We start from the raw sequence: 14,028 nt of genomic DNA on the forward strand, positions 1-14,028 counted from the left end.
CAGCATCTTCAATAACCTCCCAATAACACAACCTGCAGAAACCCATCCTCAGCATCTCCACTCACCTCCCAATTACACAACCTGCAGAAACCCATCCTCAGCATCTCCACTCACCTCCCAATAACACAACCTGCAGAATCCATCCTGAGCATCTCCACTTATCTCCCAATAACACAACTTGCAGAAAACAATCCTCAGCGTCTTCACTCACCTTCCAATAAAACAACCTGCAGAAACCCATCCTCGGCCTCTTCACTCACCTCCCAATAACACAACCTGCAGAATTCCATCCACAGCATCTCCTCTCACCTTGCAATAACACAACCTGCAGAAACCCATCCTCAGCAGCTTCACTCACCTCCCAATAACACAAACTGCTGAAGCCAATCCACAGCATCTCCACTAACCTCCCAATAACACAACCTGCAGAAACCCAGCCTCAGCATCTTCACTCACCTTCCAATAACACAACCTGCAGAAACCCATCATTAGCAACTCCACTCACCTCCCAATAAGACAACCTGCAGAAACCCTCCTCAGCATCTTCAATAACCTCCCAATAACACAACCTGCAGAAACCCATCCTCAGCATCTTCACTCACCTTCCAGTAACACAACCTGCAGAAATCCATACTCAGCATCTCCACTCACCTTCCAATGACAGACCCTGCAGAAACCCATCCTCAGCATCTCCACTCACCTTCCAATAACACAACCTGCAGAAACCCATCCTCAGCATCTTCACTCACCTCCCAATAACACAACCTGCAGAAACCCATCCTCAGCATCTCCACTCACCTTCCAATAACACAACCTGCAAAAAACCCATCCTCAGCATCTTCACTCACCTCCCAATAACACAACCTGCAGAAACCCATCCTCAGCATCTCCACTAACCTCCCAACAACACAACCTGCAGAAACCCATCCTCAGCATCTCCACTCACCTTCCAATAACACAACCTGCAGAAACCAATCCTCAGCATCTCCACTAACCTCCCAATAACACAACCTGCAGAAACCCATCCTCAGCATCTCCACTCACCTTCCAATAACACTACCTGCAGAAACCCATCCTCAGCATCTTCACTCACCTCCCAATAACACAACCTGCAGAAACCCATCCTCGGCATCTCCACTCACCTTCCAATAACACAACCTGCAGAAACCCAGCCTCAGCATCTTCACTAACCTTCCAATAACACAACCTGAAGAAGTCCATCCTCAGCATCTCCACTCACCTCCCAATAACACCACCTGCAGAAACCCATCCTCAGCATCTCCACTCACCCCCCAATAACACAACCTGCAGAAACCTATCCTCAGCATCTTCACTCACCTCCCAATAACACAACCTGCAGAAACCCATCCTCAGCATCTTCACTAACCTTCCAATAACACAACCTGCAGAAACCCATCCTCAGCATCTCCACTCACCCCCCAATAACACAACCTGCAGGAACCCATCCTCAGCATCTCCACTAACCCCCTAATAACACAACCTGCAGAAACCCATCCTCAGCATCTTCACTCACCTCCCAATTACACAACCTGCAGAAACCCATCCTCAGCATCTCCACTCACCTCCCAATAACACAACCGGCAGAAACCCATCCTCAGCATCTTCACTCACCTCCCAATTACACAACCTGCAGAAACCCATCCTCAGCATCTCCACTCACCTCCCAATAACACAACCTGCAGAAACCCCTTCTCAACATATTCTCTAACCTTCCAATAACACAGTCTGCAGAAACCCATCCTCAGCATCTCCACTCACCTCCCAGTAACACAACCTGCAGAAACACATCCTCAGCATCTCCACTCACCTCCCAATAACACAACCTGCAGAAACCCATCCTCGGCCTCTTCACTCACCTCCCAATAACACAACCTGCAGAACTCCATCCTCAGCATCTCCTCTCACCTTCCAATAACACAACCTGCAGAAACCCATCCTCAGCAGCTTCACTCACCTCCCAATAACACAAACTGCAGAAGCCCATCCACAGCATCTCCACTAATCTTCCAATAACACAACCTGCAGAAACCCATCCTCAGCATCTTCACTCACCTTCCAATAACACAACCTGCAGAAACCCATCATTAGCAACTCCACTCACCTCCCAATAAGACAACCTGTAGAAACCCATCCTCAGCATCTCCACTAACCTCCCAACAACACAACCTGCAGAAACCCATCCTCAGCATCTCCACTCACCTTCCAATAACACAACCTGCAGAAACCAATCCTCAGCATCTCCACTAACCTCCCAATAACACAACCTGCAGGAACCCATCCTCAGCATCTCCACTCACCTTCCAATAACACTACCTGCAGAAACCCATCCTCAGGATCTTCACTCACCTCCCAATAACACAACCTGCAGAAACCCATCCTCGGCATCTCCACTCACCTTCCAATAACACAACCTGCAGAAACCCAGCCTCAGCATCTTCACTAACCTTCCAATAACACAACCTGCAGAAGCCCATCCTCAGCATCTCCACTCACCTCCCAATAACACAACCTGCAGAAACCCATCCTCAGCATCTCCACTCACCCCCCAATAACACAACCTGCAGAAACTCAGCCTCAGCATCTTCACTCACCTCCCAATAACACAACCTGCAGAAACCCATCCTCAGCATCTTCACTAACCTTCCAATAACACAACCTGCAGAAACCCATCCTCAGCATCTCCACTCACCCCCCAATAACACAACCTGCAGGCACCCATCCTCAGCATCTCCACTCACCCCCTAATAACACAACCTGCAGAAACCCATCCTCAGCATCTTCACTCACCTCCCAATAACACAACCTGCAGAAACCCCTTCTCAACATATTCTCTAACCTTCCAATAACACAGTCTGCAGAAACCCATCCTCAGCATCTCCACTCACCTCCCAGTAACACAACCTGCAGAAACACATCCTCAGCATCTCCACTCACCTCCCAATAACACAACCTGCAGAAACCCATCCTCGGCCTCTTCACTCACCTCCCAATAACACAACCTGCAGAACTCCATCCTCAGCATCTCCTCTCACCTTCCAATAACACAACCTGCAGAAACCCATCCTCAGCAGCTTCACTCACCTCCCAATAACACAAACTGCAGAAGCCCATCCACAACATCTCCACTAACCTCCCAATAACACAACCTGCAGAAACCCATCCTCAGCATCTTCACTCACCTTCCAATAACACAACCTGCAGAAACCCATCATTAGCAACTCCACTCACCTCCCAATAAGACAACCTGCAGAAACCCTCCTCAGCATCTTCAATAACCTCCCAATAACACAACTTGCAGAAACCAATCTTCAGCATCTTCACTCACCTTCCAGTAACACAACCTGCAGAAACCCATCCTGGGCATCTCCACTCACCTCCCAATAACACAACCTGCAGAAATCCATCCTCAGCATCTCCACTCACCTTCCAATAACACAACCTGCAGAAACCCATCCTCAGCATCTTCACTCACCTCCCAATAACACAACCTGCAGAAACCCATCCTCAGCATCTCCACTAACCTCCCAACAACACAACCTGCAGAAACCCATCCTCAGCATCTCCACTCACCTTCCAAAAACACAACCTGCAGAAACCAATCCTCAGCATCTCCACTAACCTCCCAATAACCCAACCTGCAGAAACCCATCCTCGGCATCTCCACTCACCTTCCAATAACACAACCTGCAGAAACCCAGCCTCAGCATCTTCACTAACCTTCCAATAACACAACCTGCAGAAGCCCATCCTCAGCATCTCCACTCACCTCCCAATAACACAACCTGCAGAAACCCATCCTCAGCATTTCCACTCACCCCCCAATAACACAACCTGCAGAAACTCAGCCTCAGCATCTTCACTCACCTCCCAATAACACAACCTGCAGAAACCCATCCTCAGCATCTTCACTAACCTTCCAATAACACAACCTGCAGAAACCCATCCTCAGCATCTCCACTCACCCCCAAATAACACAACCTGCAGGAACCCATCCTCAGCATCTCCACTCACCCCCTAATAACACAACCTGCAGAAACCCATCCTCAGCATCTTCACTCACCTCCCAATTACACAACCTGCAGAAACCCATCCTCAGCATCTCCACTCACCTCCCAATAACACAACCTGCAGAAACCCATCCTCAGCATCTTCACTCACCTCCCAATTACACAACCTGCAGAAACCCATCCTCAGCATCTCCACTCACCTCCCAATAACACAACCTGCAGAAACCCCTTCTCAACATATTCTCTAACCTTCCAATAACTCAGTCTGCAGAAACCCATCCTCAGCATCTCCACTCACCTCCCAGTAACACAACCTGCAGAAACACATCCTCAGCATCTCCACTCACCTCCCAATAACACAACCTGCAGAAACCCATCCTCGGCCTCTTCACTCACCTCCCAATAACACAACCTGCAGAACTCCATCCTCAGCATCTCCTCTCACCTTCCAATAACACAACCTGCAGAAACCCATCCTCAGCAGCTTCACTCACCTCCCAATAACACAAACTGCAGAAGCCCATCCACAGCATCTCCACTAATCTCCCAATAACACAACCTGCAGAAACCCATCCTCAGCATCTTCACTCACCTTCCAATAACACAACCTGCAGAAACCCATCATTAGCAACTCCACTCACCTCCCAATAAGACAACCTGCAGAAACCCATCCTCAGCATCTCCACTAACCTCCCAACAACACAACCTGCAGAAACCCATCCTCAGCATCTCCACTCACCTTCCAATAACACAACCTGCAGAAACCAATCCTCAGCATCTCCACTAACCTCCCAATAACACAACCTGCAGAAACCCATCCTCAGCATCTCCACTCACCTTCCAATAACACTACCTGCAGAAACCCATCCTCAGGATCTTCACTCACCTCCCAATAACACAACCTGCAGAAACCCATCCTCGGCATCTCCACTCACCTTCCAATAACACAACCTGCAGAAACCCAGCCTCAGCATCTTCACTAACCTTCCAATAACACAACCTGCAGAAGCCCATCCTCAGCATCTCCACTCACCTCCCAATAACACAACCTGCAGAAACCCATCCTCAGCATCTCCACTCACCCCCCAATAACACAACCTGCAGAAACTCAGCCTCAGCATCTTCACTCACCTCCCAATAACACAACCTGCAGAAACCCATCCTCAGCATCTTCACTAACCTTCCAATAACACAACCTGCAGAAACCCATCCTCAGCATCTCCACTCACCCCCCAATAACACAACCTGCAGGAACCCATCCTCAGCATCTCCACTCACCCCCTAATAACACAACTTGCAGAAACCCATCCTCAGCATCTTCACTCACCTCCCAATAACACAACCTGCAGAAACCCCTTCTCAACATATTCTCTAACCTTCCAATAACACAGTCTGCAGAAACCCATCCTCAGCATCTCCACTCACCTCCCAGTAACACAACCTGCAGAAACACATCCTCAGCATCTCCACTCACCTCCCAATAACACAACCTGCAGAAACCCATCCTCGGCCTCTTCACTCACCTCCCAATAACACAACCTGCAGAACTCCATCCTCAGCATCTCCTCTCACCTTCAAATAACACAACCTGCAGAAACCCATCCTCAGCAGCTTCACTCACCTCCCAATAACACAAACTGCAGAAGCCCATCCACAGCATCTCCACTAACCTCCCAATAACACAACCTGCAGAAAGCCATCCTCAGCATCTTCACTCACCTTCCAATAACACAACCTGCAGAAACCCATCATTAGCAACTCCACTCACCTCCCAATAAGACAACCTGCAGAAACCCTCCTCAGCATCTTCAATAACCTCCCAATAACACAACTTGCAGAAACCAATCTTCAGCATCTTCACTCACCTTCCAGTAACACAAACTGCAGAAACCCATCCTGGGCATCTCCACTCACCTCCCAATAACACAACCTGCAGAAACCCATCCTCAGCATCTCCACTCACCTTCCAATAACACAACCTGCAGAAACCCATCCTCAGCATCTTCACTCACCTCCCAATAACACAACCTGCAGAAACCCATCCTCAGCATCTCCACTAACCTCCCAACAACACAACCTGCAGAAACCCATCCTCAGCATCTCCACTCACCTTCCAATAACACAACCTGCAGAAACCAATCCTCAGCATCTCCACTAACCTCCCAATAACCCAACCTGCAGAAACCCATCCTCAGCATCTCCACTCACCTTCCAATAACACTACCTGCAGAAACCCATCCTCAGCATCTCCACTCACCTCCCAATAACACAACCTGCAGAAACCCATCCTCGGCATCTCCACTCACCTTCCAATAACACAACCTGCAGAAACCCAGCCTCAGCATCTTCACTAACCTTCCAATAACACAACCTGCAGAAACTCAGCCTCAGCATCTTCACTCACCTCCCAATAACACAACCTGCAGAAACCCATCCTCAGCATCTTCACTAACCTTCCAATAACACAACCTGCAGAAACCCATCCTCAGCATCTCCACTCACCCCCCAATAACACAACCTGCAGGAACCCATCCTCAGCATCTCCACTCACCCCCTAATAACACAACCTGCAGAAACCCATCCTCAGCATCTCCACTCACCCCCCAATAACACAACCTGCAGGAACCCATCCTCAGCATCTCCACTCACCCCCTAATAACACAACTTGCAGAAACCCATCCTCAGCATCTTCACTCACCTCCCAATAACACAACCTGCAGAAACCCCTTCTCAACATATTCTCTAACCTTCCAATAACACAGTCTGCAGAAACCCATCCTCAGCATCTCCACTCACCTCCCAGTAACACAACCTGCAGAAACACATCCTCAGCATCTCCACTCACCTCCCAATAACACAACCTGCAGAAACCCATCCTCGGCCTCTTCACTCACCTCCCAATAACACAACCTGCAGAACTCCATCCTCAGCATCTCCTCTCACCTTCAAATAACACAACCTGCAGAAACCCATCCTCAGCAGCTTCACTCACCTCCCAATAACACAAACTGCAGAAGCCCATCCACAGCATCTCCACTAACCTCCCAATAACACAACCTGCAGAAACCCATCCTCAGCATCTTCACTCACCTTCCAATAACACAACCTGCAGAAACCCATCATTAGCAACTCCACTCACCTCCCAATAAGACAACCTGCAGAAACCCTCCTCAGCATCTTCAATAACCTCCCAATAACACAACTTGCAGAAACCAATCTTCAGCATCTTCACTCACCTTCCAGTAACACAAACTGCAGAAACCCATCCTGGGCATCTCCACTCACCTCCCAATAACACAACCTGCAGAAACCCATCCTCAGCATCTCCACTCACCTTCCAATAACACAACCTGCAGAAACCCATCCTCAGCATCTTCACTCACCTCCCAATAACACAACCTGCAGAAACCCATCCTCAGCATCTCCACTAACCTCCCAACAACACAACCTGCAGAAACCCATCCTCAGCATCTCCACTCACCTTCCAATAACACAACCTGCAGAAACCAATCCTCAGCATCTCCACTAACCTCCCAATAACCCAACCTGCAGAAACCCATCCTCAGCATCTCCACTCACCTTCCAATAACACTACCTGCAGAAACCCATCCTCAGCATCTCCACTCACCTCCCAATAACACAACCTGCAGAAACCCATCCTCGGCATCTCCACTCACCTTCCAATAACACAACCTGCAGAAACCCAGCCTCAGCATCTTCACTAACCTTCCAATAACACAACCTGCAGAAGCCCATCCTCAGCATCTCCACTCACCTCCCAATAACACAACCTGCAGAAACCCATCCTCAGCATTTCCACTCACCCCCCAATAACACAACCTGCAGAAACTCAGCCTCAGCATCTTCACTCACCTCCCAATAACACAACCTGCAAAACCCATCCTCAGCATCTTCACTAACCTTCCAATAACACAACCTGCAGAAACCCATCCTCAGCATCTCCACTCACCCCCCAATAACACAACCTGCAGGAACCCATCCTCAGCATCTCCACTCACCCCCTAATAACACAACCTGCAGAAACCCATCCTCAGCATCTTCACTCACCTCCCAATAACACAACCTGCAGAAACCCATCCTCAGCATCTCCACTCACCTCCCAATAACACAACCTGCAGAAACCCATCCTCAGCATCTTCACTCACCTCCCAATAACACAACCTGCAGAAACCCATCCTCAGCATCTCCACTCACCTCCCAATAACACAACCTGCAGAAACCCCTTCTCAACATATTCACTAACCTTCCAATAACACAGTCTGCAGAAACCCATCCTCAGCATCTCCACTCACCTCCCAGTAACACAACCTGCAGAAACACATCCTCAGCATCTCCACTCACCTCCCAATAACACAACCTGCAGAAACCCATCCTCAGCATCTTCACTCACCTCCCAATAACACAACCTGCAGAACCCCATTCTCAGCATCTCCACTCACCTCCCAGTAACACAACCTGCAGATACCCATCCTCAGCATCTCCACTCACCTCCCAATAACACAACCTGCAGAAACCGATCCTCAGCATCTTTACTCATCTCCGAATAACACAACCTGCAGAAACCCATCCTCAGCATCTTCACTCACCTTCCAATAACACAACCTGCAGAAACCCATCCTCAGCATCTCCACTCACCTCTCAATAACACAACCTGCAGAAACCCATCCTCAGCATCTTCACTAACCTCCCAATAACACAACCTGCAAAAACCCATCCTCAGCACCTCCACTCACCTCCCAATAACACAACCTGCAGAAACCCATCCTCAGCATCTCCACTCACCTCCCAATAACACAACCTGCAGAAACCCATCCTCAGCATCTCCACTCACCTCCCAATAACACAACCTGCAGAAACCCATCCTCAGCACCTCCACTCACTTTCCAATAACACAACCTGCAGAAACCCATACTCAGCATCTCCACTCACCTTCCAATGACAGAACCTGCAGAAACCCATCCTCAGCATCTCCACTCACCTTCCAATAACACAACCTGCAGAAACCCTCCTCAGCATCTTCAATAACCTCCCAATAACACAACCTGCAGAAACCCATCCTCAGCATCTCCACTCACCTCCCAATTACACAACCTGCAGAAACCCATCCTCAGCATCCCCACTCACCTCCCAATAACACAACCTGCAGAATCCATCCTGAGCATCTCCACTTACCTCCCAATAACACATCTTGCAGAAAACAATCCTCAGCATCTTCACTCACCTTCCAATAATACAACCTGCAGAAACCCATCCTCGGCCTCTTCACTCACCTCCCAATAACACAACCTGCAGAACTCCATCCTCAGCATCTCCTCTCACCTTCCAATAACACAACCTGCAGAAACCCATCCTCAGCAGCTTCACTCACCTCCCAATAACACAAACTGCAGAAACCCATCCACAGCATCTCCACTAACCTCCCAATAACACAACTTGCAGAAACCAATCTTCAGCATCTTCACTCACCTTCCAGTAACACAACCTGCAGAAACCCATCCTGGGCATCTCCACTCACCTCCCAATAACACAACCTGCAGAAATCCAACCTCAGCATCTCCACTCACCTTCCAATAACACAACCTGCAGAAACCCATCCTCAGCATCTTCACTCACCTCCCAATAACACAACCTGCAGAAACCCATCCTCAGCATCTCCACTAACCTCCCAACAACACAACCTGCAGAAACCCATCCTCAGCATCTCCACTCACCTTCCAATAACACAACCTGCAGAAACCAATCCTCAGCATCTCCACTAACCTCCCAATAACCCAACCTGCAGAAACCCATCCTCGGCATCTCCACTCACCTTCCAATAACACAACCTGCAGAAACCCAGCCTCAGCATCTTCACTAACCTTCCAATAACACAACCTGCAGAAGCCCATCCTCAGCATCTCCACTCACCTCCCAATAACACAACCTGCAGAAACCCATCCTCAGCATTTCCACTCACCCCCCAATAACACAACCTGCAGAAACTCAGCCTCAGCATCTTCACTCACCTCCCAATAACACAACCTGCAGAAACCCATCCTCAGCATCTTCACTAACCTTCCAATAACACAACCTGCAGAAACCCATCCTCAGCATCTCCACTCACCCCCAAATAACACAACCTGCAGGAACCCATCCTCAGCATCTCCACTCACCCCCTAATAACACAACCTGCAGAAACCCATCCTCAGCATCTTCACTCACCTCCCAATTACACAACCTGCAGAAACCCATCCTCAGCATCTCCACTCACCTCCCAATAACACAACCTGCAGAAACCCATCCTCAGCATCTTCACTCACCTCCCAATTACACAACCTGCAGAAACCCATCCTCAGCATCTCCACTCACCTCCCAATAACACAACCTGCAGAAACCCCTTCTCAACATATTCTCTAACCTTCCAATAACTCAGTCTGCAGAAACCCATCCTCAGCATCTCCACTCACCTCCCAGTAACACAACCTGCAGAAACACATCCTCAGCATCTCCACTCACCTCCCAATAACACAACCTGCAGAAACCCATCCTCGGCCTCTTCACTCACCTCCCAATAACACAACCTGCAGAACTCCATCCTCAGCATCTCCTCTCACCTTCCAATAACACAACCTGCAGAAACCCATCCTCAGCAGCTTCACTCACCTCCCAATAACACAAACTGCAGAAGCCCATCCACAGCATCTCCACTAATCTCCCAATAACACAACCTGCAGAAACCCATCCTCAGCATCTTCACTCACCTTCCAATAACACAACCTGCAGAAACCCATCATTAGCAACTCCACTCACCTCCCAATAAGACAACCTGCAGAAACCCATCCTCAGCATCTCCACTAACCTCCCAACAACACAACCTGCAGAAACCCATCCTCAGCATCTCCACTCACCTTCCAATAACACAACCTGCAGAAACCAATCCTCAGCATCTCCACTAACCTCCCAATAACAAAACCTGCAGAAACCCATCCTCAGCATCTCCACTCACCTTCCAATAACACTACCTGCAGAAACCCATCCTCAGGATCTTCACTCACCTCCCAATAACACAACCTGCAGAAACCCATCCTCGGCATCTCCACTCACCTTCCAATAACACAACCTGCAGAAACCCAGCCTCAGCATCTTCACTAACCTTCCAATAACACAACCTGCAGAAGCCCATCCTCAGCATCTCCACTCACCTCCCAATAACACAACCTGCAGAAACCCATCCTCAGCATCTCCACTCACCCCCCAATAACACAACCTGCAGAAACTCAGCCTCAGCATCTTCACTCACCTCCCAATAACACAACCTGCAGAAACCCATCCTCAGCATCTTCACTAACCTTCCAATAACACAACCTGCAGAAACCCATCCTCAGCATCTCCACTCACCCCCCAATAACACAACCTGCAGGAACCCATCCTCAGCATCTCCACTCACCCCCTAATAACACAACTTGCAGAAACCCATCCTCAGCATCTTCACTCACCTCCCAATAACACAACCTGCAGAAACCCCTTCTCAACATATTCTCTAACCTTCCAATAACACAGTCTGCAGAAACCCATCCTCAGCATCTCCACTCACCTCCCAGTAACACAACCTGCAGAAACACATCCTCAGCATCTCCACTCACCTCCCAATAACACAACCTGCAGAAACCCATCCTCGGCCTCTTCACTCACCTCCCAATAACACAACCTGCAGAACTCCATCCTCAGCATCTCCTCTCACCTTCAAATAACACAACCTGCAGAAACCCATCCTCAGCAGCTTCACTCACCTCCCAATAACACAAACTGCAGAAGCCCATCCACAGCATCTCCACTAACCTCCCAATAACACAACCTGCAGAAACCCATCCTCAGCATCTTCACTCACCTTCCAATAACACAACCTGCAGAAACCCATCATTAGCAACTCCACTCACCTCCCAATAAGACAACCTGCAGAAACCCTCCTCAGCATCTTCAATAACCTCCCAATAACACAACTTGCAGAAACCAATCTTCAGCATCTTCACTCACCTTCCAGTAACACAAACTGCAGAAACCCATCCTGGGCATCTCCACTCACCTCCCAATAACACAACCTGCAGAAACCCATCCTCAGCATCTCCACTCACCTTCCAATAACACAACCTGCAGAAACCCATCCTCAGCATCTTCACTCACCTCCCAATAACACAACCTGCAGAAACCCATCCTCAGCATCTCCACTAACCTCCCAACAACACAACCTGCAGAAACCCATCCTCAGCATCTCCACTCACCTTCCAATAACACAACCTGCAGAAACCAATCCTCAGCATCTCCACTAACCTCCCAATAACCCAACCTGCAGAAACCCATCCTCAGCATCTCCACTCACCTTCCAATAACACTACCTGCAGAAACCCATCCTCAGCATCTCCACTCACCTCCCAATAACACAACCTGCAGAAACCCATCCTCGGCATCTCCACTCACCTTCCAATAACACAACCTGCAGAAACCCAGCCTCAGCATCTTCACTAACCTTCCAATAACACAACCTGCAGAAGCCCATCCTCAGCATCTCCACTCACCTCCCAATAACACAACCTGCAGAAACCCATCCTCAGCATTTCCACTCACCCCCCAATAACACAACCTGCAGAAACTCAGCCTCAGCATCTTCACTCACCTCCCAATAACACAACCTGCAGAAACCCATCCTCAGCATCTTCACTAACCTTCCAATAACACAACCTGCAGAAACCCATCCTCAGCATCTCCACTCACCCCCCAATAACACAACCTGCAGGAACCCATCCTCAGCATCTCCACTCACCCCCTAATAACACAACCTGCAGAAACCCATCCTCAGCATCTTCACTCACCTCCCAATAACACAACCTGCAGAAACCCATCCTCAGCATCTCCACTCACCTCCCAATAACACAACCTGCAGAAACCCATCCTCAGCATCTTCACTCACCTCCCAATAACACAACCTGCAGAAACCCATCCTCAGCATCTCCACTCACCTCCCAATAACACAACCTGCAGAAACCCCTTCTCAACATATTCACTAACCTTCCAATAACACAGTCTGCAGAAACCCATCCTCAGCATCTCCACTCACCTCCCAGTAACACAACCTGCAGAAACACATCCTCAGCATCTCCACTCACCTCCCAATAACACAACCTGCAGAAACCCATCCTCAGCATCTTCACTCACCTCCCAATAACACAACCTGCAGAACCCCATTCTCAGCATCTCCACTCACCTCCCAGTAACACAACCTGCAGATACCCATCCTCAGCATCTCCACTCACCTCCCAATAACACAACCTGCAGAAACCGATCCTCAGCATCTTTACTCATCTCCGAATAACACAACCTGCAGAAACCCATCCTCAGCATCTTCACTCACCTTCCAATAACACAACCTGCAGAAACCCATCCTCAGCATCTCCACTCACCTCTCAATAACACAACCTGCAGAAACCCATCCTCAGCATCTTCACTAACCTCCCAATAACACAACCTGCAAAAACCCATCCTCAGCACCTCCACTCACCTCCCAATAACACAACCTGCAGAAACCCATCCTCAGCATCTCCACTCACCTCCCAATAACACAACCTGCAGAAACCCATCCTCAGCATCTCCACTCACCTCCCAATAACACAACCTGCAGAAACCCATCCTCAGCACCTCCACTCACTTTCCAATAACACAACCTGCAGAAACCCATACTCAGCATCTCCACTCACCTTCCAATGACAGAACCTGCAGAAACCCATCCTCAGCATCTCCACTCACCTTCCAATAACACAACCTGCAGAAACCCTCCTCAGCATCTTCAATAACCTCCCAATAACACAACCTGCAGAAACCCATCCTCAGCATCTCCACTCACCTCCCAATTACACAACCTGCAGAAACCCATCCTCAGCATCCCCACTCACCTCCCAATAACACAACCTGCAGAATCCATCCTGAGCATCTCCACTTACCTCCCAAT

Source organism: Scyliorhinus torazame, chromosome 5, assembly GCF_047496885.1.
Source record: "Scyliorhinus torazame isolate Kashiwa2021f chromosome 5, sScyTor2.1, whole genome shotgun sequence".
Classification (NCBI taxonomy): domain Eukaryota; kingdom Metazoa; phylum Chordata; class Chondrichthyes; order Carcharhiniformes; family Scyliorhinidae; genus Scyliorhinus; species Scyliorhinus torazame.